The following is a 19,605-nucleotide window of genomic DNA, read 5'->3' as shown; positions in this document are numbered from 1 at the left end:
GAGAACATTTATTTTCTAATGTTTTCAAATGTTCAGAAAAAAACAAATCTGGGCCTTCAAAGTTTTTGATGTTTTTCCAAACCAAACTTGGACATTTTAAATTTCCACCTTTGATTTTAGAGGAAGGGAAACATCAAAAAGAAAAAATAAAGTGTCCATGAAGGAGCACAGTGTGTGTGTGTGTGTGTGTTTGTAACATTCTGCAGAAGCTGTGAGCACAAGAGGGCTGCTGAACTCTCCTTGGTAGGAAATGTAAAAGTGTGGTACAAAGAAAAATGAAAGACATCATGGCAAACAGTAGTTGAGGTGTAATATAGTAATCAGGTTTGCCAATAACAAGTGATTTCCACAGTACACTTTCCAAAGAAAGCATTACAGTAGTACAGAGATATTCTCCACTTCCACAACTTCATAGTTTGCATTAAGCAGAGTTAGCCTCCAAGCCAGTAAAAGGTTGAAGACTGGATGTCTCTGGAGAGTGGGTCTGGGAGTGGAGTCTTTCTCCTGAGAGTCATTCCTTCCATTTCAGGTTGCGTCAGGAAACTGGATGCTTCTAGAAACTGTGAATTGTATGTGGAACCATTCACCCTTTGGCCAGTGGCTTACAACAAGACCACATTGGTAACCCACCAAAGCAATCATTAGCTAATGGATGTTTGGTGAGTTCTGTGTCAAGTCCAGTACCTGGTGGGCAGGAAACCTCCTTACCCAGGAACACCAGTGTGATGGTGCATATAAGAAAGATGACCATTGGTATCATTGTGGTTACCACTGTTATACAATTGCAACAAATCTTGTACAAAAGCTGTCAATGGAAAAGAAGTTATGATTTGGTAAATAAAATTATCCTGCTTTATAATCATGTATCCTCTTTGTATCTGAAGTTATGAATATTAGCCATGGTCTTTTATCTTAAACCTGCACTGTATTCCTGGGGGACACCCCCTCTAGATAGGTGCCTAGCTCTACTGTCAATTCTGTGTGTTGGTGGCCTATCAAGGACACTCCACTCTCATAATGGGCCATTGAAGAAACTCATCCTGTCCAGATAGCTCTTCCTGAAAATGCCTCAGACAGCGAAGAACCAATGGCAATCCCCTCTGATTCAGCAAAACCTGTAGGGGCATGTGACATGCTCATCTGACCCTGGATTTCATCTTGGGCCAGTAACTTTCCACATACAGGTGCTGTGGGCTTTGCTTGGAAGAATACATTTCCATGCACATGGCAACAGGTATAAAAGACCCCGGAGACACCTCCTTTTTGCCTCTTTCCTGCTCTGAGTCTCTGGACTGTGGATTTACAACTAAAAGGAGCATCTTGACCTATGGACTAAGGACCTTCCAATCTTTTGGAAGTCACCAGAGAGACTTTATAAGTCTATTCCATCACTGCTACAAATCTGACCAAAGTACTTTGCAATCATTTGTATGTATATGTATATTCTGGTGATCCCCATGTTGAACTCCCTGATCTACAGCCTGAGGAACAAGGAGATGAAGGATGCTCTGACATAAACCATAAGAAGAAAAATATTCCCAAAAATATTGTTTAGAACCTGATTTTTAAAAAAAACATCAAACTGCAAGTCGGCATGGAGAGACTGTTTTTTTTTTACATGGTCCACACTGCTTATTCAACACTTCTCTTTTAAAAAAAATAATTTCTAAACGGTATACATACTATTATGCTCAAGCACTGGAAAAACTGAAATAGATCAATATTTATATCAAGGTTGGTCATGAATTTTCCTTTGAATTTTTTTTCTTGAATCGAAAATGTGATTCAATGGAAAAAAAATATTGCAAGCTCCTTGGAGCAAAGACTGTCTTTCCCTGTCTGTTTGTACAGCACCTCGTGTAGGGAGTTACTAGGATAGAAACTATAAAAATTGTTGTACATCGTTCTGTGGAAAGTGGAATACACAACTAGTTTTGGAATAATTGATTTTTTAGCTATTACTTTCCACAAAAGTGGAGATTTTCTGCCAGAAAAATGTTGATTTTGAAGAATAGTTTTGATTTTCTGGTGTGAGAAATCTAAACTAAATCTTTTATTTTGGATCATTTCTACATTAACTTCTGCATCCACCAAAGCTGCTGCGATCCCTTATGGAAGTTGTAGTTTGAGTGCCTCATGACCTTATTCTTCCCTTGGGTTGGAGTTCCTGGTTGAACTACATGTCCCATGATGCACTGTGTTCATAGAATTCCTATGATACACTATGGCACCTCAGCAGGGTGAAGGAATATGATGCATCAGTGGAAATTTACAAATTTATTTGAGCATAAGCTTTCGTGAGCTTTCATGAGCTACAGCTCACTTCATCGAATGCATCTAATGAAGTGAGCTGTAGCTCACGAAAGCTTATGCTCAAATAAATTTGTTAGTCTCTAAGGTGCCACAAGTACTCCTTTTCTTTTTGCGAATACAGACTAACATGGCTGCTACTCTGAAACCAGTGGAAATTTAATCAGTTATGGCAGCCCTGCTCAAAGGAAGGACTGGGGGCACGAAACATGGAACTACAACTCCCAAAGGCATTGCAGCTACTCAAGCAGATGCAGGTGAATACTGAGCTGACCTAAAGAAAACATTTCAATACACCTCAACAAACAAGAATGAAACTTTTCCAGTTGGAATGTCAAAATGTCACATTATGAACGATAATTGCCAAATACTAAAAACTAGGCTGAAAACAAAAATTGAAATTTCAGAGTTTCCCACAGGATGGGTACTCCATTTTTCTATTTGCTTCTGCCTATGTTGTCAGATAATCTTTTGTCAGGTGCAAAGAGGTTTGGTAATATTTTTATAATAGTGCTGGCCTGATTTTCAAAAGTGCAACTCATCTTTGGAAACCAGATCATAGGGTTAAGATCTTCAAAAATGGGCACCTCAAGTTGGGTTGCTAAATTCATATTTGGACCTAAATATGTATCTCCAAGACTGCTGAGCACCTAAAGTCTCCTTTTCATGTCAGTAGAAGCTTCTGGGTACTTGGCATATCTGAAAATGGGCACCCAACTTCCATTGACATTCAATTGGCTCTAACTACCAATTGTACCTTTCAATCTCTCCCTCTTAAATTGTCTAAATATTGATTTAGGGTCCTAAGTGTAGACACACAATTTTTGAAAATTTGGCCATGTAAATATTTCTTACCAACTCTACATAGGGAGACTCAATTCCTAAGTCCTGACCCAATTCAAATTCCTACTTATTGACAATTGGTACAAGTCTGAGGTATACATTCCAAAACTGGCTTTGCCTAGCATGACTGACAGAAGTAAAGTTCTGCTTTAGTGTACCTTGTTATTGGATAAACTTGTTTATGACTTTTATACAAGGTGTGTGTGTGTGTTTTGTACTACAATTAAGCTGAAGGCAAACAAATAAAAAGTGCTGCCAAAGACAATTGAAGAGAAAAGCAAATGGAAATTCCCCTAAAGTCCTTATATGAAGTATTAAGTCAAGATGACCTAGCCAAAATATGCACAAAGTCTGCAATCAATGATAATAGAGCAATCAGAAAAGAGAGCAACAACATGAACTTGGGATAAAGAGCAGTGAATTCTGAGCAGTAGTTCTTGCTTGTGAAACTCTTCAAGAGATCTCACTGAACCCAAGACTGTCTACAGGACAGAATGCAAAAACTATGTCTTTGCAAAACAATTCCAGCAGCCATGATTGGGCCTTCTCTTCTCAGGGGAGAGGCGCTTCTTCACCGCCTATAATTTCACATCCTGCATCTTGGACTACATTGGGACAAGCAACAGCCTCTATTTAGGCAGGATAGTTAGTAGATCAGACACTGGAATGAGACTCGGGGGACCTGGAATCTATTCCCAGTGGTTGTGGGCAAGTCACTTCCCCAGAGTGTGCATCTGTTTCCACTTCTACATTTTGTCTATTTAGATGGTGAGCTCTCTGGGGCAGGTGCTGTCTTTCAGGATGTGTGCGTAGAGTGCCTAGCACAATGGGGCCCAATCCTGGCTGCAGGCTGTAGCTGCTACCATAGGACAAAGAATGCCAAGTACCCTTCCTCCATGCCCACGATTTATACTCTGACTGCCTGGGAATGCTAAGGAACATGAGCTGGAGCTAGATAAATTCAGGCTAGAAATAAGGGGCACATTTTTGAAAGGGAGGGTAATAAAGCACTGGAAAAACTTCCAAGGATATAGTGTCTTTTCCATCACTGGGAAACTTTAAAGCAATCCTGGGTGTGTCCCTCTAAAAAATAGGCTCTAGTTCAAGCACCAGAGAGGGGCTGGATGCAGGAGTCACACGGGGAGGTTCTCTGGCCTGCGTTGTGCTGGTGCAGGAGCTCAGACTAGAGGATCACAACAGTAGCTTCATGGGGATCGGGGGAGGCAGCATAGGCCAAGGGCTGGGAGTCTGTTGGGGGGTGGGAAGCAAGGAAGGAGCCATATGGCCTGGATGGGCGTCTGGGGATGGGGGAGCAGCCGGGCGTGGGGCTAATGGTGGTGGGAGGTGTTTGGGGAGAAATAAACCCACGGGACACTGGGGGAAGCAGCTTCAGGGCCAGGGAGGCTGAGGATTTCCAAGCCCTTCAGTGCTGTAAGATTTGGCCTCTGGGTCAGTCACTCTGGCACTTCTTGCCCACACTGAATTCATTGGGTTTTTTAAAAAAGATTGGAACAGAGAAGTGCTGAGTTAGCACCTCTCTGGCTTGTAGGAAAAGAGTGGGGCAGAGTCTCTGGATGTGGTGGTAGCCCGGGATGAACGCTCTTGCTGCCAGTGCCACCCCCACACGGTAAGAGAAGCCAGGAGTTCAGACTCCCAGTTCATTGATCCGGTTTGTTGTTAAACCTGTAACGGCCCGGTATTTGTTCACCAAGACAATCTGGAAATAACCAAAACACACTTGAATCATTAGAGGCGAAAGCCACCCTCTCACGTTCCCCCAAGTCCCCTCAGCTTGCCAGTGCACCCCTTCTGGGTCAGACAGGGATCCACCCTAGAGGGAAACAGCCCCATGCTCCATACCTGCCCCTCTTCCTTTCCCCAAGCCAGACCTCCTAGAGGGGAAAGGCCCCATTTCTCACTTCCCTCAGCCAGCCAGCCTCAGGCTGGATCAGAGCCACGACCCCTTGGAGGGGAAAGGCCCCGTGTCCCATTTCCCACCCCTCTGAGCCAGCCAGTGCCCCCTGCCCTGGGGCTGGATCAGAGGCTCCCATGCCCCATAATAGAGCAAAGACCCTCTAGCCCAGAACCTGAACCCATTCCCGTATACCATGTGGCTTTCCCCAAATCCGTGCATAAACCCTTACAGCCCAAGAGCAAACCCCATCCCACCCTCCTCGCTGCTCAAGGATTAGATGTGCTCCCAATTCGGGTGAGGGAGGGTTAACCCTTTGTGCCCTGCCTGAGAATCCCCGCCTCTCCCACTCCAAACCTACATGCTGCACAGAGAAAATAATGGCTCAGGGCCCCCAGGCTGGGGAGCCTGGGCTTGGATGGGAGAATCACCCTGGTTCCTGCTCACCCCCTCAAAAAGCTCTGCTGGCTGGACCCTCCTTCAGGGATCCCAGGACTGAGCAGCCCCGACAGCAGGGCCCAGAGCCTGATCACCAGAGGAAACAAGGTCCTTGCATGATCCAAGCCCTGCCCCCAAGTCAGGCCCCAGCACCAGGCTCTGAGCTACTCAGAGCTCATTCTCCTTCTCTCTGCAGTAAGGGAAGCACTGAGAAAAAGCTCCACACAGGGTCTACACAACAATCAGCCTCATGCCATAACTGCACACCTTTTCCACCCTGCAAGACTGGCTCAGCAGGGAGAAATGCAGACATCTCTAGACTCCTCTCCCAGAGCTGGGAGTGGAACCCAGGAGTCCTGACAAACAGGTTACTCCTTCCCCACCTTCTCTAACCACTAGGCCCCACTCTCCTCCCAGAACCAGGAGTAGAACTCAGCAGTCCTGGCTCCCAACTCTCCTGATCTAACCCAAAACACTTCCCTTCCCAAGCTGCAGAAAGAAACCAGGTGTCCTGACTCCCTTTGCCCCGCCCTGCACCACCCCATTAGACCCAGGAATAGAACCAGAAGTCCTAGCTCCCAGCCCTGCCCCACCCCAGCTCCTAACCCAGAAGACCCCACTCTCCTCCCAGAGCTGGAACTAGAAGCCAGGACTCCTGTCTGAAGCTAAATCTCCCCCCCATCTCCTAACAGAGATTTCAAATCTCAGGCCCTAAACATTTGCCTCAAGACAACTACTTAATCTACCAGGAGCTGTAGTAATAGCACCACCACGTGCCTGGTGGACTCTCCTTCCTCCAGAGCTTATCACTTGTCTATTAACACCACCAAATGATGACAGCTGCTCTGACAGTCTCAGCAGGGCTGTCATCAGAGGCCCTCTGGGCCATTAAAACCACACAGGGGTTTCCTTACACAGCTCTGCTGATTCTGCTGGCCAGGAAAAGGAGAAGTTGGAAGGCCTCTCTGTAACCCCTAGAGCTGGGGAAGAGGGGAGCTCAGTCTCTGTGGGCCTGGTCAGCCCCCAGTCTCCCCTCTGAGGTTTGCAAGCAAGGAGGCCAGTTGGTACCAACTGTGGTGAATTTTAGGAGGTAGACACATCTGACCTACACACTGGGCTGAGAACCCACCAACTCAATAAACACAATGTAACAGATTCAGGGGCCTAGAGGGGAAAGATCCTGAACGTCATTCCCAGACCTCCTCCCACCCCTGCCCCGGACAGCTAGCCCCCTGGCCTGGGGTCAGATTGGAACCAGTGTTCCCCAGAAGAGGAAGGTTCCCCATACCCTGTTCCCAATATCCCCTGGTCAGAAGCCAGTACCTCCCTACCTCCTGCCTGTAGAAACCCCATTCAGACATGCCCTTCTCACATAGGGTTGCCTGCAATCCCTTATTACAAGGGACATCCCTTACTTTTTCATCTCTTTACAACAAGATCAGGAGTTGCCGAGCACTGCAAAAAGCAACAAGAAATACCCCTGGTGAAGGTAGGTGAGTCCTGCTTATTATTGGTAGTATTATTAAACTACAACTTATGATAATACCAGGACAAGGGTGGGGCAGGAGTACTATGAAAACAGTCCCTTATTTTTGAAATACAATGTTGGCCACCCTATCCTGACACCTCCCTCCTGCCAGCTCTTGCTAGGACTATCAAAAGCAAGAGAGTGGCAGGCCAACAGCCAGGCTGGCTAAGGAAACATGTCCCAGGGTGGGGCTGGGGCAGGAACAGAGTTGAATTTTGGCTCCAATATAGAGAGAGTGCTTGATGGCTGAGAGAAATCAGTTGGTGAGAGTGAATCAACACAGAAACATTGAGAGAACAGGATGTGTGAACCACAGGAGTGTGTGTGTGTGTAGCAGTGGTGATAGTGGGGGGGTTTAATATCCTGAAGCAGGAAGTTCAACAGATTAATTATGTACTTAGGAAAAGAGAAACCTGCTCTTTCATATCAGTTCCTAATGTGTTATTCTCCCTGTAAGGGAATGTCTAGATGAGGTCCTGGGGTCACAACCCCAGTTGATGAATCCTCAATCAAACACCCCTTCCCTACCTTGTAGGGACAGGGATTTAGGATATTTCATTCTCTCAAATGGCTTCCCGCTAAAGGGTGGGGGTTTGCTGGAGTGCCCTTAATATAAGAGAGCTTCTGAGGCGGAGCTAAGGCCCTCTAGCCCCACCCACAAATAGCCTGACTCTGCCTCTCTTGATAAAAGACCATGCTCAGGCAGTAGTGGTTTCCTTTAAAGGGAGGGTTAGAGTTTGTTTGTAAAATAGGATTGTGTTTATAGGCAGTCCTAAGGAGGAGTGTTGGGCAATTTAAGATAATCCTATATTTATGGACTTTTTAGGGAAGGGCTGAGAGTATGGGCTTCTGTGTTCTGTTCCTAGCTTTGGCTGGGGAGTAGGGTCTGTCTGGGAGCTAGAATTCCTGGTTTCTGTCTTCTATGAAGAGAACTTTAAGAGAGGACATCGTCACTCCTAGCAAGGAAATTCAGGCACAGAATGGGTGTGAAGCCTGTTTTCTCTAACCCACTAGACCCGGGTATAGAACCCAGGAACTCTGGCTTCTAGTACCCTCCTTCTCTGTCCCTTAGGCCCTTCCCCAGGTCTGAAGAAGGGCTCTGTAGAGCTGGAAAGCTTGTCGCACCAACAGAAACTGGTCCAATAAAAGATATTATCTCACCTATCTTGTCTATCTATATCTCTGTGATGGCAATTTCCCACAATATCCTGCACAAACCTTACTGAATTCTGTGAAATCTTATTGAATTAAATGTATATATCATTGTGTGCTAGGGACTGTATTTGATTACATGGGACAGGAGGACCACCACCCTCCAAAAATTAAGAACAGGTTGGAGAGGCAAATTTACTCAAGTTGTAACACCTCCAGAGAGCTACCACCACCTGGAGGGTCAATGGACAAAGAAGGGACTTTGAGTTAAATAGCTTTAGTTAAAATTGATTCAGAGCCTTATTTCTAGTGCTCCAAACAGACAGGACCTTCTGTCCACAGGCTGCCTTAATCCTTCCTTGGGAAGGTTTGGAAGGACATGGTCCAGTCTGTGTGTTTGTTCTGAGTAAAAGATGGTGTGAGCTTTTAACCATAGAAAAAACCCTTGGTGGTTTGAATTACTGTTCAGCATCAAGAAAAGGAGTACGTGTGGCACCTTAGAGACTAACAAATTTATTAGAGCATAAGCTTTCGTGAGCTACAGCTCACTTCATCGGATGCATTTGGTGGAAAAAACAGAGGAGAGATTTATATACACACACACAGAGAACATGAAACAATGGGTTTATCATACACACTGTAAGGAGAGTGATCACTTAAGATAAGCCATCACCAACAGCAGGGGGGGGAAGGAGGAAAACCTTTCATGGTGACAAGCAGGTAGGCTAATTCCAGCAGTTAACAAGAATATCAGAGGAACAGTGGGGGGTGGGGTGGGAGGGAGAAAGACCATGGGGAAATAGTTTTACTTTGTGTAATGACTCATCCATTCCCAGTCTCTATTCAAGCCTAAGTTAATTGTATCCAGTTTGCAAATTAATTCCAATTCAGCAGTCTCTCGTTGGAGTCTGTTTTTGAAGCTTTTTTGTTGAAGTATAGCCACTCTTAGGTCTGTGATCGAGTGACCAGAGAGATTGAAGTGTTCTCCAACTGGTTTTTGAATGTTATAATTCTTGACGTCTGATTTGTGTCCATTCATTCTTTTACGTAGAGACTGTCCAGTTTGGCCAATGTACATGGCAGAGGGGCATTGCTGGCACATGATGGCATATATCACATTGGTAGATGCGCAGGTGAACGAGCCTCTGATAGTGTGGCTGATGTGATTAGGCCCTATGATGGAATCCCCTGAATAGATATGTGGACAGAGTTGGCAACGGGCTTTGTTGCAAGGATAGGTTCCTGGGTTAGTGGTTCTGTTGTGTGGTGTGTGGTTGCTGGTGAGTATTTGCTTCAGATTGGGGGGCTGTCTGTAAGCAAGGACTGGTCTGTCTCCCAAGATCTGAGAGAGCGATGGCTCGTCCTTCAGGATAGGTTGTAGATCCTTGATGATGCGTTGGAGGGGTTTTAGTTGGGGGCTGAAGGTGATGGCTAGTGGCGTTCTGTTGTTTTCTTTGTTGGGCCTGTCCTGTAGTAGGTGACTTCTGGGTACTCTTCTGGCTCTGTCAATCTGTTTCTTCACTTCAGCAGGTGGGTATTGTAGTTGTAGGAATGCATGATAGAGATCTTGTAGGTGTTTGTCTCTGTCTGAGGGGTTGGAGCAAATGCGGTTATATCGTAGCGCTTGGCTGTAGACAATGGATCGAGTGGTATGATCTGGATGAAAGCTAGAGGCATGTAGGTAGGAATAGCGGTCAGTAGGTTTCCGATATAGGGTGGTGTTTATGTGACCATCGCTTATTAGCACCGTAGTGTCCAGGAAGTGGATCTCTTGTGTGGACTGGTCCAGGCTGAGGTTGATGGTGGGATGGAAATTGTTGAAATCATGGTGGAATTCCTCAAGAGCTTCTTTTCCATGGGTCCAGATGATGAAGATGTCATCAATGTAGCGCAAGTAGAGTAGGGGCATTAGGGAACGAGAGCTGAGGAAGCGTTGTTCTAAGTCAGCCATAAAAATGTTGGCATACTGTGGGGCCATGCGGGTACCCATCGCAGTGCCGCTGATTTGAAGGTATACATTGTCACCAAATGTGAAATAGTTATGGGTCAGGACAAAGTCACAAAGTTCTGCCACCAGGTTAGCCGTGACAGTATCGGGGATACTGTTCCTGACGGCTTGTAGTCCATCTTTGTGTGGAATGTTGGTGTAGAGGGCTTCTACATCCATAGTGGCTAGGATGGTGTTTTTAGGAAGATCACCAATGGACTGTAGTTTCCTCAGGAAATCGGTGGTGTCTCGAAGATAGCTGGGAGTGCTGGTAACGAAGGGCCTGAGGAGGGAGTCTACATAGCCAGACAATCCTGCTGTCAGGGTGCCAATGCCTGAGATGATGGGGCGTCCATAAAAACACCATCCTAGCCACTATGGATGTAGAAACCTGCTTGTCACCATGAAAGGTTTTCCTCCTTCCCCCCCCTGCTGTTGGTGATGGCTTATCTTAAGTGATCACTCTCCTTACAGTGTGTATGATAAACCCATTGTTTCATGTTCTCTGTGTGTGTGTATATAAATCTCTCCTCTGTTTTTTCCACCAAATGCATCCGATGAAGTGAGCTGTAGCTCACGAAAGCTTATGCTCTAATAAATTTGTTAGTCTCTAAGGTGCCACACGTACTCCTTTTCTTTTTGCGAATACAGACTAACACGGCTGCTACTCTGAAACCTGTTCAGCATCAAGAGCCCTTGTTGGAGGTGGAGTGATCTCTGAGATTTTTAGCATGTATGTAGGTTCTTTTATTGCTTTTAAAGTTTTCTCTATAATGCTTTCTCCTTGAGAATAAATTTGTTTGCTTAGAAAGAGTGGTGTAGTAACTTATAACACTATTGTCTATCTAAGGAGAAAAATATTGCAGGTTGGCTTAGGCAGTCTGGCTTACTGGGGAATTCACAGTGTAGATAGGGAACTGTGGAGCCTCAAAAAACCTCAATCAAGAGGGAAAGAGGTGTACATCTCCACCCAAGAGAGGTGACAGCTGAATAACTGGAAAACCTAAAAGCAGGTGTCCTTGCTGGGGGGGTTTACAGGTTCAAGGGTCCTCAATGAGATAGACTCCACTCCCCTTGGGATTTCTCTGGAGTTTAGTCTCAGGGACTTGCCTTAATCACCCCCGCCCCCAGGTTTTAGTTCCTGAAGGAGCTGCAGTAACCCTCCCCCCGGAGTAGAACATAGTCATACATAAACCATTCGTATAACACAATTTAATATAATGCTCCCAAAGATACTGCATGGGGTTGCAATATCTGTCACACCAGATCTCCTGAGTGTCTTATGTGTTGGACAATGCCACCTCTAAAACATTATTCTTAAAACTTGAACACATTAGAGTTTTTATTTTTATTATAAAATTACATAGTGTGGAATGGAAAGGAAAGAACATTGTCACTTTAGTTCAAAACATGATTAAATTATTCATCAAAGCTGCGGAGAGAACTTTCTTCTCTCTAACATTCTCCCCAGGGTGTCCTTCACCTCCTTGTTCCTCAGGCTATAGATTAGGGGGTTCAGCATGGGGATCACCACCGCGTAGAACACAGAGATCACCTGGTCCTGCTCCAGTGACGAGGTGGAACTGGGTTCTAAGTAGATAAAGCACATCGTCCCATAGCATATAGCTATGGCCATCAGGTGGGAGGTGAAGGTGGAGAAGGCTTTGCACCTGCCCTCGGAGGAGCGGATCCTCAGTATGGCAGAGGTAATATACAGGTACGAGAAGAGGATGATCAGCATGGTAGTCAGTTGTATGGAAGCAGCAAAGATAGAAAGCAGCATTTCATTGGTGTGAGTGTCAGTGCAGGAGAGCCGCATGAGCGGAAGGACATCATAAATGTAATGATCGATTACATTGGGCCCACAGAAGGACAGCTGAAAGGTTCAGCTGGTAAGCATGGTTGCATTTGCAATCCCAGCCATGTAGGAGCTAGCCAAGAGCCAGATGCAGGACTCTTGGATATGATGAGCCTATAGAGCAGTGGATTACAGATGGCCACATAACGGTCATAGGCCATCACCGCAAGGAGGAAAGACTCAGTGGTGGCAAAGGTACCAAAAAAAATACAGCTGTGCAGCACATCCAGCATAGGAAATGGCTTTACTTTCCCTTGAGAGGCTCACCAGCACCCTGGGGGCGATGGATGAGGAATAGCCAAGGTCAATGAGTGACAAGTTGCTGAGTAAGAGATACATGGGGCTGTGAAATCGGGAGTCCATCCAGATTAGGGCAATCATCCCAAAATTCCCCAGCAAGGTGAGAACATAGATCACCAGAAATATGAGGAAGAGGGCAACCTGCAGTTCTGAATGATCAGTGAATCCTGCAAGGATGAATTCAGTCACGGTAGTGTCATTTCCCTGGGCCATTGCTTCACACGGGCTTTAAGGAGAGACATGCACAGAGGGAATTTCTGCATAAATAAAAAACAGTGTGAGGACCTGGAATTCCGTATGACCAATGACAGCATTTTAGTCCATTTGAGACCCTTGTTTGCTGAAAGTAAGAATATTTTTACCCATGTGTGCGTATCTCATTCTTTCTCTTTTGATGTGGACAATCTGCAAAGAACAACTATTGGCATAAAACTGTAGCATAGTGCCGACTTGATTGCCAGAGGGTGAAGTTCACTGTTGGCTCAGTTGAAACCCCTTTTTCTTCCCCTCCACCCCCCAGCAGAAATCAAGAGAGTTTGCATTAGAGCTGGGTGGTTGGTTTTGTTTGTTTGGTTTTTTTTTTTTTTTTTGGTTCAGTGTCTGACCTGAAAAATCTCAAAATAATAGCAACTTGTTCCCTTCTCCCCCAAAATAAATCATTTTGTTAGGTTTTTACCCTCTTCTCCCTTTGTTTTAAAGTTAAATCTAACAGATTTTTGGAAACAAAACGTCATTTCAAAACAAAACCTTGAAACACATTGTTTCAAAAATGTCAAAATGGAAATAGTTCATTTTTTATTTCAGAATAACTCCTTTGGAAGATTATTTCTGTGACCCTTACACTCCCAGTATTGTGTTGCCAGGGCTAACACTGTTGCTTTGGTGTGAATGATCCTTGGGGGTCAATTCTGGTGCCTCCTCCTGGAAATCTCAAAGGAATTATTAACCTCTACCCAGTGCAGGGCAGTTGCAGAACCAGTAAAGCTCAGAAGATGAACTGGGATGTATACACTACCCATTGGGATCCCACAAGGTGGCTTCGTACAAGGGGGCAAGAGGAGAAAGGACTCAGAGTTTGGGAGGACAGTTAATAACTACAGCACATGAAATGAATCAAAGACATTTTGCTGTTATCTGCAGCACCATCCCTCTCCCCAGACTGAGCCCAAGACCAGGCTACAGCTGAGCGATTCACCTGCTGTGTACTGCTGGTGGGTCTGCCCCCAGGGCCGCTCCTTAGATTCTGGATGTAGCAGCTTCAGCTGAAGGGGTCATTTCCTACATAAGTAGCTCTCAGATCAGTTAGGAAGTTTTTAGGTCAAAAATATACATTCAAAGATTTTTCCAGTGGATCATTAGATTTTTCTTGCTGCTCACAATAGGTTTTTACCCTTCCCTCCCCCACCCCCGCCAGCAGTGCTACACCCAGACAAAGCAAACCTACCTGCATAAGGATGAATCATTTATGTGATGGATCCAAGAGATTCCCATCAGGAAGTTCAGGGGGCTGATTTATATTCCCTTCAGGCTGTTGGGACCTTAAGTCTCTCCAAGCTCGGACCATCGGATAGATGAAGGAGCTTCCGCTATCTTCTTGTTGCTGGGGCCAAGTATATTTGTGGAGAAGTGGTTTGTATAACACCGTGCCAGGCCGTTGTGATGCGTGTCGGTAATTGGTCCCAGTGTGTCCCTAGATCACTGGGACTGAGTCATTCAAAGCACTGGGAATGGAATATGGGTACTTTCCAGTGCTAGGTGTTGTGCAGATTGGATGGCTCAAGACACTGGAAATTATCTAAGGGTTCAGGGCTACCTTGTGCTTTGATCACCTGCTCTGTGTAAGGGGAAGTGCTTAACTATACCCCCCCAGGAGGAGGTCAGGGGTTGAATTGTGACTCAGGTGCTGGCGCCGATAGCTACCTTCATCTATGTGGGCTCGTTGAAACAGAGGGGAAGAGGCAATGCTCTGCCAACTTTCCACCCACCTGTATGTCTGCTGTGCAGCTCCCACTTTTCCCATAGCGTCCCCTACGTAGGGTCAAGTCTGTGGGGTCCTGCTCCTCCTTGTGCGTGAATGACCCCCGCAGAGCTAGGCCAGGCTCTGGCTCTCAAAATGTATGTCTGTTTTGTTTAAGCATCCAAACTTTTCTATGCACAGCAAACATCTGGAATCTAAAACACTGGGCTGGCAATGAGCAAAAAGTGGATGGCAAACACCGACTTTCTCATGAGAGTCCCAACACCTCTATTACTGGTCTCAGTTGGACACTGAAAACACTAAGTCCATGTCTACACTGGTAATTGAAAGACAAAACTTTTGTCGTTCACAGGTACTTATCCTCCCCCCACCCCTCAAAAGACAAAAGTTTGCTGTGAGAAGTGCCTGTGTGAACGACCGCATTGTTGGCAGGAACGGTCTCCTGTTGACAATGCAAATCCCACTCATTGGGGGTAGAAATATTTTGTTGGCAAAAGTGCTGACCAACAGTGTTCACACTGCCCAACTTTTAGCAATCCAGCCATGTCACTAAAAGCTGTGTAGTGTAGACATAGCCTAAGGCATAAAAATATATGTGAGTGTTTCAGAATCTTAAACCAACTCATGTCTGAATGTGGGGCTTGAAGAGGTGGTGTCTATGGGGGGGGGGGTCGATGGTTTGTTCTGGGTTGCAACAAGTTCATTCATGTTCATTCATAGGGAATATATATTTAACATACACACAGAGAGGAACCAAATGTCTGAATGGCTTTCATGTTGGATTAAGGAAAACAGAACAAGAAAGAACGAATGCAAGTCCTCAGGCGAAAGCACAGTGGGTTTATGTCTTTGTCCTGAGTCACATGATGCACCACCTCTGCCTTACAAAATAGCCGCTGCCTCTGTGGACAGCAGATTTCTCGATAATGGAATCATCAGGAGAAGGGGGAGTTCATTCTCTCACTCTTCGGCATCTGTGCCTAGGCTGCCTACCAGGGTCCCAGCCAGAACCAGTTATCGCTCTGATTTCTTGGGTGGATAGGGTGGGGATATAAAAAAATACCTGAACATTAGGAATTTCTGGGATCATCAAAGAAGCTTGAGGGAGTTCGGAGCCCAAATCTCTATTGGAATTCAATGGAAATTGGGTTCCTAAGTCTCTTAACTGAGCACAACTGAGACCAGCAACTCACCTTTCAAGAATACATCTTCCCCAGGGAGACGGGGAGGAATTAACCCGTCATAGATTCTGCAGAGGGGCTTTGTTGAGGGCTAGCAGGCCTAGTGGTCAGGCTGCTGCCAAACTATCTCTCTGAGTTTTGGGATGGGTTTTCTGGGCAGCCTGGTGGGCCCAGCAGCCAAGTCACAGTTCATCACCTCCCCACTACCCCTAGATCCCTCTGAGGTCTCTGGGGGTGGATGGAGGAGAAGAAAAGGGTAGGGGGATCCAGGCTCTCCCTCTCCACCAGGTCCTGCCCCAGGGCCCAAGAGGGTAGAGGCGAGGGGCTCAGTCTCCCTTGACTCCTACTCAAGATCAGCCTCTCCTCAGCTGCTTCCTACATTGCCTGTTTTCCCTTCAGTTTGGGGCATGGCCCCAATCCTATGTTTACATGTCTCAGTAATTCAAAGCCTTAGCTTGGGGCAGGAGCAACTTCCTTCTGCTTCATTGCTAAAGCAGGTTTGTTATATTTTGCTTGTTGCAAAACTCAGAGTAACCTATGGGACACAGGACTATTCCCTCATTGATTCTAATGGGTTGTTGATTGTCATTATGACATTTGGATGCATTCCAGACCAGGGAGGGTCTGCGTCACCCCTGCCCTGCAACCTTGGGTGCCTTTATAATTCCTTGCTGTTGTAGTTCCCACCTGGGCCACTCACAAATAGCCTTTGAGCATGCAAGTCACACCCTGAATGACTGTGTACAGATACAGCCTGCTAGCATACTCCAGTCAAACTCTGGCTTCCACCAGCCTTGGTTACCACATTCAGGGTGACCCCAACATTCTCTACATCCTAGATTTCCCCCCACCAAATGTGTATTCTGTACTACACTGTCCAACCTTGTCCTGGACAACTCAGATAACAAAGGTCTCTGTTGTCCCTGTAAGGAAACAATAGGCAAAAACTTGCCATCCTAAATGGAGTTCACAACACTGGATCAATTTTGATAAAAGAACAAAAAAGTGTATTTAAGAGCAAAGACAGATTTTCAGAGACAACAAAAAAATAAGGTGTTTAACTCAGAAAAGGTTACAAGAAAAATATAAAAGACTTTCTCACTTTATACCAAGGCTGGTTTGATAAGTTGAAGTTCTTACCACAGGTTCCCATAATCATTGTTGATCAAGTTTCAGATCAGGATTTGCATCCAAAGTCCATAGGCTGGTCATCTTCATCTTCGTCGGTTGAAAAGAGAGAGATAACTTGGGAGTATTAGTGCCCTCACTTTTATAGTTCAGTCATCCTTTAAAATTCTAGCCTTGGGATTCCTATCCTTAGAAACTTATTAGGACTTTTAAAGTAATAGTTCTATAGATTTTGTAGCCTACTATCCATGGAAATAGCTCTTTATATGTGGTTAGCTCTATTTTCTTTTTTCAAATACTTGCAACCTCTCAATAAGAAGTCTGTAGTAAGTCTTGGACACATTCCTCAAGGAATATATAACTTTCAGGGAGGAGATATGGAGAAGTGTGGCAATGGGCACTAATGCTTTTGATGATACAAGCTTCAATCCCATTCAAATACCACCAATGTATTTGCTTTAGACTTTCATTCTCCTGTAATGTTGTCATTGTAATTTATGCCATTATGGTTATTTCCATGTTAACTGTTGCCACTTCACTTCAGAATATGCACATGGAAGAGGCAAAGAGGGACCGAGAAAAGGTTAAATGGAACCACAAAGATCTGCAGTTAGGTCAAGAGGATAGACCTTTTGGTCAAGCAAGTAATTTTGGTAACAATATTCTCTTCTCTGAAATTTTGACCAGAGAGAGACATTTCCAAGTCTGTGTGTTTAAGATTTATGTTGCTGTGTAAATCAAGAGTGGAACTCCTTTAATGATGCTGCAATGGTTATCACTATCAGCTCTAAACACAGCAATCAGTGTTCAAATCTCAGTGAGAACTAAAGGTTTTATACAATTATTTCATTCAGAGAGAAGGTCAAGGTTTTTTTTTTAAATGAATGTCTAATGTAGGGCCCTGGGTCCATATTTACTCACACAAATAACTGGCCTGATTAACAAAAGGCTGAGAATCCAGAAGCTAACACAAATATTTTTTAAATTTTTTTTTTAGTCTTCTTGTGCCAGAACCATGTCTTTCTAGGTGCTCTGGTGAACGTCTTAAAACATTGTCAATAATAATATGCTGTTGCAAGTTATTTACGTGTTCAATCATTGCAGGACTTCACTGAAAGCAGCTTTTTAATTATACTCAAGGAATGTGTATTATTTTTAAAACATTAGGATTTCTAGTGTATTCCAAAGAACTATTGTAACAACTTTCCTAGGGTTGTGGTGAACTCTCTGTCACTGAAAATTTTTCAATAATAATTTAATTTTTTTTTCAAAAAATATGCTGTAGTTAACATAGGAATTAATTGCTTGGGTTCTACAGCTCTGACTAGCTTCCTGTGATAGATAGGAGGTCAGGCTAGATGAGCTCATGGTCCCGTCTCCCTTTAAAATGTATGAATAAGTTCCATTGGATTCCATATCGGTTCTTATATGGCCTTGCTCCTCTTAGGATCTAAACACCTCAATAAGTTCATTAAACAACATGACTAACATCTGTCACATGTGGGGGGTTCTCTCTCTTTCGTCATTTAACCATAACTGCTGTTCCAGATCAGACCACTGTTTCTTTTATCTGAAAGTCACCACCCACAGCTATTCGAGAGGAAGGTGAAAGGACCAACCTGTTGGTGAATTATGAAATACAATGCTCATAGGAAAAGATTCCACCAAAACTGAGTCAGTAATTGGGTGTCTGGAACATTTTTAACAGTGGGGGTGCTGAAAGCCAGCCCCCTTACCCCTGTCCACCCCAGCACTCCCCAGAGCTGGGGCTAGGAGCAGGGCTGTGTCTCATGGAGTGAGTGACCCAGATGGGGTAAGGGGGCCAAGACTGGGGCCACAGCTGGGGGCATGGGGCCAGCAGCCAGGACTCCAGGGTGCAGTGGTATCAAGGACCTGGGGCACAAGCCTGGAAGTGGATCCCCAGGCATGGGGCGGCAGCTAGGACCCCAGGCATGGGGCCAGCAGTGGAGTCCTGGTGCATGGCAGCAGGTACGTCCCTGGGTGTGGGGGGTAGAAGTCTGGATCTTGGGCACTGTGCCGGCAACCAGGACCCTGGGTGCAGAGCAGCATCCGGGATGCTGGGTGTGGGGCAGCAGCTGGGACCCCTCAAAAACATGCAGGCATTGCAGCACCCCCTGTACCTCTAATTCCCATGCCTATGGGTGTTTTATACACTAAATAATAATTAACTTTTATACAAAGAGAAAAGAAAATTACTTAAAATTTAAAGAGGTGTGTTTTCAATAATCTTACAAGCATTATTATTAAAATAGAACCAAGGCAGAAGTAGTAGAAAGATAGCAGCTTGAAGCTCTGAATTCAGAGGGAAACATTTGGACTCTCCCTAAATAACTGAAATGAATAGGCACAGATTTCCTAAAAATCCCTGGCAAATACTTATATTCCACCCCACTTCCCCTATGACATTGTAGAGCTATCACCATGCACACTTTTCATTTCACTCCAAATGTCACTTTTCTGCCCCATGGTCAATCTCATTGGGCCTTGTCATAAATATAAAGGGAAGGGTAAACACCTTTAGAATCCCTCCTGGCCAGAGGAAAAACCCTTTCACCTGTAAAGGGTTAAGAAGCTAGGATAACCTCGCTGAAACCTGACCACAATGACCAATGAGGAGACGAGATACTTTCAAAAACTGGAGTGGGGGGGAAACAAATCCTCTCTCTCTGTGTGATGATTTTGCCGGAATCAGAACAGGAATAGAGTCTTAGAACTTAGTAAGTATCTAGCTAGATATGTGTTGGATTCTGTTTTGTTTAAATGGCTGAGAAAATAAGCTGTGCTGAATGGAAGGGATATTCCTGTTTTTCTGTCTTTTTGTAACTGAAGGTTTTGCCTAGAGGGATACTCTATTGTGACAAAGCTCTGTCCTTGCCTCCATGGGTCCCGCGTTTCCTGGCAGATTTCGCTAGCCTCAGAGGCTCACTGTGACCCTGCACATAGCCCTTCTCTCTCTAGAGACAAGGGTC

The 19,605-nt window shown here is 45.0% G+C and overlaps 1 pseudogene; it reads right to left on the bottom strand.

The window, feature by feature from the left end:
• Positions 1-11,596: 11,596 nt before the first annotated feature.
• On the bottom strand, positions 11,597-12,777 carry LOC119857374 (annotated as a pseudogene).
• Positions 12,778-19,605: the final 6,828 nt, after the last annotated feature.

Source organism: Dermochelys coriacea, chromosome 6, assembly GCF_009764565.3.
Source record: "Dermochelys coriacea isolate rDerCor1 chromosome 6, rDerCor1.pri.v4, whole genome shotgun sequence".
In the NCBI taxonomy this organism is placed as follows: Eukaryota; Metazoa; Chordata; order Testudines; family Dermochelyidae; genus Dermochelys; species Dermochelys coriacea.
This window is presented reverse-complemented; position numbering and strand designations above follow the sequence as displayed.